Here is a 6,000-nt window from a genome sequence, read left to right on the forward strand (position 1 = left end):
GGTTTCAAAGATGGGCTGACCTATGTCTGAACCCTGACTGTACTGCTGACTAGCCAGGTAAGCCGGAGCACAGTCCCTAAATATTCTGAGCTGCAGTTTGTGTATCTCTAAGATGGGAATACCAGAATCCACTCCAGAGCTTATAGTGAGGATTGACATGATCGTGTATGAGTAGTATGTGTGGTAATATGTGTGTGTGGGGGGGGGGCACTTGGCATAGTGCCTGCCTAGTGCATAGTAAATGTCCAGTAAATGGTGGCTTGAAAAATATGATGACGTTATGCCAATATTATAGTTGAGGAATCTGAGACCAAGAAATTAATTAATTTGCTCACTCTTGCACCGCTAATATATGGCAGTCTTTGGTTTTGAATATATATCAGATTCCCATGTTAGTATTGCTTTAACAAATACAACTTATTGGGTATATTTATAAAAGCAAAATGCTCATTGTAGGACTGGGAAAATAAAGCACAATATCAAGAATAAAAATCACCCAAAGTCTCAGTTGTGTAACAAGCACTTTAGTGTGTTTTCATATAGTCTTCCCTTTTATGCAGTTTTTAAACATAATTAGTTAAATGTTGCATATACAATTTTGTTCATGTTGCACTACACTGTAAGCGTTTTTCCATGTCATTAAAACATGTTTGAACTTTTAATGGCCTCATAGTATTCCACTCTTTGGATGCAGCATAATTTGTTAACCATTGCAGCATAGCACTTTTATGCCATTTGTACCATTTTAGCTATAAAAAATTGGTATCTTTTATACAAATTTTTGCATCTCTGATGCTTTTAAAAATGTTTTATCATGGCATATACCAAAATGTTTTATCAAACATACACCAAAGCAGACAAAAAATAGGACCGAGAACCCCTGTGTGGCCGTCCCCTGGCTTCAGCAGCGATCACTTCTGACTAATCTTGTTTTTTCTTCCGCCATTTATTCTAAATTCCAGGTATCATGTTCCTTCGGTCTTGATTTCTTGAAGCTGAATTCTTAACAGTAGAATTACTGGGTCAGAGGATAGAAACACTCTGTAAGATTTTGGATTTGCTTTGCTAGTATCACTTCCAGAATTGGTGTACGAATTTATGTTCTCACCGATGTACATGAGAGGGCTGGTCTTACTGTGCTCTGACCTGTCTTTTTAATTTTTATTTAAAAAATTAAAAATAATTTTAATTACAGTCGACATGCAATATTAGATTCAGGTGTACAGCATAGTGGTTAGATATTTATATAATTTACGAAGTGATATCCCCTTAAGTCTAGTACCCGTCTGACACCATCCATAGTTATTACAATGTTATTTACTATATTCCCTGTGCTGCAGTTTACGTTCCTGTGACTTTTGTTATCACGACCTACATTGATATGTAGTTGTAAAACATGTATGCACACCCGATTTGCCAACTTAACAGGTAAAAAACATGCTTTCTTCAGATACATGCGTTTGACTGATTGCTGTGCTTATGTTGAAAAGGCACCTTGTGATTGCCGTGAAGTGACCCCTCCTGAAGGACCCCTAGGAAACATGCTGGTACTTCCTGGGGACCCCAGCTGGGGCCTGTGGGGCTGGGAACTCATCTTCCTGTAGTGGAGGGATTAGCTAGCTACCTTCTTGCCGCCAGGGCCGGGAGGAGCTTGGGAAGATCTCTGGCCTCATTCCATGGGCAGCCACCAGGGGTCAGGATGGGGCCAGAGATCGAGATGGTGGGAGACTGGGTAAAAATGGCTACCAGCCAGACACTGCATTTCCTCTGTCTGGCCACTGCCAACTGGACACACAGCTCCCCTCTGCTCATCAGATCATGATTCCAGAATGTTCTGGATGGCTGTTCTCCCCTGCCTGATGACCCCTGCCCTTCTCTGCAGGGACCCAAATACGGGCCTTAGGGACTATGAATCCTCTGAAAATGGGGCATGGATGTCCATTTTTTCCCCCTCAGGAAAGGAGAATAGCTTTTGTGAAGTTCTGAAAGGGGTATCCATGACCCTGAAAGTCCAGCATCTTCTTTTCGCCTGCTCCCAGCATCTTCTGATACCCCTCCTCCCTCCTAAGCCCATTTGCTTCCTATGGTGGCTGTGAAGAGAGCAGCTTGGTGATGGAAACAGGGGTGGTCTTGGGGGTTAGACTGAGGGGTGGGGCCTTCTGCATTATCCAGTGGCGCTGAGAGAAAGAGCCTGGATATTTCCTGGAGTGGGATGGGGTGAGGAAGTACTCTAACCACCTGGGCAGTCATGGGACGGCACTAGATGTGTGCGCACACTGAGGTACTTTGCCTCACACTGAGGTGAACATGCCTGGTACAGGGAGCAGAAAATCAAGGCATCAGGGGAAGAGAGGCTGATCCCAGGCCAGTGGTCTAGGAGGCTGTACCTCTGAGCCATGGGTGGTGGCAGGGGTAAGATGCTCAAAAAGCAGAGACCCCAGCCAGGTTACTTTTGACTAGGGCAGTGCTCCATGTCTATTATCACAACTTGCCCTATGTCATAGCCCCTGTGCACATGTGGATAGGAGGTGAAGTTAGGGCCCCAAGATTCTCTCAGCAATGCAGGCTGGCCCGACAGCGGATGTGGAGCTGGGGCTTAGAGAGGCTGAGAGTCAAGGCCAGAGTCATCTAGAACATCAGATATGAAGAAACAAAAAACCTGATCATTTCTAAATCCCATACTTGTACTCTGTTTTATCCCATAATAATGGTTTATATTTGTAAAAATGATAATTTGAGGATATAGCAAATTGTGATCATTACCCATATCCCTGTTTGAAAGCTGCATGAAGAGAAGGAGGCAGCTGATTGAGACCTAGTGGTTAAGCTACAATTATTAGATGTATGTGAACACAGGACATTTGGCTTTAAGCTTCTTCATTTCTGATGTTCACTCTGGACATAGTAGTTCACCCACCTTATTTTTCAGGGAGGAATTTCACCTCTTGCAGCTGCAGTTGCTAATTATCACAGAACTTCCTTATTAAAGGGGAAATTAGCACGTGTTAAAGACAGATTAACAAGTTGACTGTGATGAACACAGAAAGATTGAAAAAATATTTTAAAAGTGACATCTTTGAAGAAAAACGGAAATGACAGTTTAAAATTCTGTGTGCCAAAAATAAGTGCAGGGAGATTTCTGTATCTGTGAAATTTACTTTCAGGTAAAAGAGGCTTTTCCATTTGCCCCAAGGAACCGGCAGGTGTTCTACCCTCTCTTCCCTTGGGCTTGTGCTGTGCCTCCTTCCAGACATGGCAACCATAGATTCACTGCTGTTTACACTCCAGGTCCTCCTGGGCAAGGCTGCTCATGGTAACCATAGAAACCAGATGGTATTCCTGCATAATGTTAGGTGGAGGAAGACGGGCGTTCACACCATGAATTGAGTCCCCGTAGGCTCTGTGTCTGCACAAGCACATTTACCTGTTCAATTTGTTATTCGATTCATAGTTTCGCAACAGCCTGGAATAGGTAGTCGTGGTGAGACACAGAGAAGTTGAGGTCGATTTCCTTTTTCAGTGAAGACGGAGCATCCAGCATGCCTCTGTTTGTGGTGTGGGAGATACAGAGGGAAGCTTCATACCTGACACCTTCACCCAGCTGGTAGTTCCCGGCAAGGGCCTGAGCTACCTCCCGGCACCTCTCCCTCCCAAGCTACTCAGTGAACACCCCCGCCCCCTCATGGGGAGGTATACCCAGTATCTCCCTGTGAGCACTGGGGTGCATCAGAAGTGACACTGACTAGGTGGCCCAGAAAGAGGGCAACATTAGGCCCTGGATTCTTCTTGTTTTACAGATTAGGTGGGAGAAAATACTAATAATAACTGACATTCACTGAAGGCTTACTGTGTACCAAGCCCTTTGCTAGGTTCTATATTTGCTGTGTCTCTTTTAATTCTCCCAATAACCCTATGAGGTAGGCACTGTTATCTGCATTTTATAGACGAGAACACCGTGCACCAGAATGGTTGGTCACTATGTCCTAGATTAGCGGCTCTCGCCCTTTAACATGCTGCAGAATCATCAGGAGAGCTTGATCCAATGCAGTGTGTAGGACCTCACCTCCAGAATGCAATTTAGAAATCTGGAAGGGGGGTCCAAGAAGTTTCTGTAAGTTCGCAGGTAAGGCTGATGCTGCTGGACCAAGAACCATACTTTGAGAACCACTGCTCAAGGCCATACAGTGACTAAGTGTAGAGTTATGTCTTTAGAGCAATTCCTTTGGTCTCTAAAGCCTGTATTTTTTAACCACTGCATCTATTGCCTCACTGCAGACTTTTCCATGGAGATTTTCTGAACTCTGCCCTCGGAGAAGATGAACTGGGCGAGGGGGGCAGACAGCTCTCTCTGTGCACCTTAATCACACCCATAGCTTTCTCCCCACCTGGAGAGACTTGTCTCAGCCTCCCAGCTTTTTTTCCTTGTGGCTCTGCCACCCTGTCAGGAATACCTGCCTAACAACACCATTCTACCTTCCCCTCCGCCCTCAGCTCTGGAGCTGTCCTGGTCCTATCTAGAGGATGGGAGGAGCAATGGCTGTCATTTCCTTGCTTGACTTCAAGGCAACGTGGCTGCTGGCCTTGCTGTGATCCTGTTGCTGGGGATGGGGGAAGAGGAAGGCTTCTTCACATTTCCAGGTCTGATCTTGGTGTCATGCTCCAAACCAAATAGTGATTGAGGACCCTCCCCCAGAATCCCTATGGAGAGAACTCTCTTGTGTTGATCTGATCACCGGTGGGTCACTGCCTGCTTGGGGCAGCATCCTGTTATGCTAAGGGAGGAACTGCACTGGACATGTTCAGAGTGACTGACATTCATCTCCCAGGGTATATTTCTAAGGTCAGAATACCATCCTTGGAGACGGGCTTCTCTTCACCTCAGTCACCGCTGGGTCCCTGAGCTGGTAAGCCATAGGAGTAAGGGAAAAAGTTGACTTGTACTGCATAACTATTTAATGGTGCGCCCAGTGCCTCCTCCCCATCAGAGCAAAGTCTTGGGGCAGGATAGGGGCGCAGCATGATCCTGTTGTATAGCAGAAAGCACTGTGTAGGGACAATATGAATGTGCTGTCCCTCCAGTGCCACCAAAAAGACTACTGTTCCATCTGTAATAAATCAAGCATTAGATGAAGCACATTAGAAGACCAAGTGATTCATTTCTTTGTTTTTAAAAAAATTTAGTCTATAGTGTATTTTTTTCCATTACCATTTAGTCCCTTTATACCCCCCTCTCCCCAGCAACCACCACACTGATGTCCATGTCCACGAGTCCTTTTTCCTTTTTGGTCAGTCCTCCCTCCCACTCACCTCCCCCCGCAACTAGCTGTCATCCTGCTCTCCACCTATGAGGCTGTCCCCATTTTCCTTGTTAGTTCAGTTTGTCCATTAGATTCCACATACGAGTGAAGTCATATGGTATTTGTCTTTCTCTGACTGGCTTATTTCACTTAGCATAATGTTCTCCAGGTCCATCCATACTCTCACAGAGGATAAAATTTCCCTTTTTATGCCTGAGTAGTATCCCATTGTGTAAATGTCCCATAGTTGCTTTATCCACTCATCTACTGATGGACACTTGGGCTGCTCCCATATCTTGGCGATTGTAAATAACACTACAATCAACATGGGGGTGCTTATGTTCTTTCAAATTAGTGTTTTGGGTTCCTTCAGATATATTCCCAGAAGTGGGATTGCTGGGTCAAAAGGCAGGTCCATTTTTAATTTTTTGAGGTATCTTGATACTGCCTTCCACAGTGGCTGCACCAGTCTGCATTCCCACCAGCAGTGCCCCGGGGTTCGCCTTTCTCCACATCCCCGCCAGCACTTGTTGTTTGTTGATTTATTGATGATAGCCATTCTGACAGGTGTGAGATGGTATCTCAGTGTGGTTTTTATTTGCATTCTCAATGATTAGTGACGTTCAGGATATTTTTATATGTCTATTGGTCATCTGTTTGTCCTCTTTGGAGAAGTGTCTATTCAGGTCCTTTGCCCATTTTT

This window comes from Pteronotus mesoamericanus, unplaced genomic scaffold, assembly GCF_021234165.1.
Source record: "Pteronotus mesoamericanus isolate MK-2021 breed Mesoamerican mustached bat unplaced genomic scaffold, CSHL_Meso_final contig_46, whole genome shotgun sequence".
In the NCBI taxonomy this organism is placed as follows: Eukaryota; Metazoa; Chordata; class Mammalia; order Chiroptera; family Mormoopidae; genus Pteronotus; species Pteronotus mesoamericanus.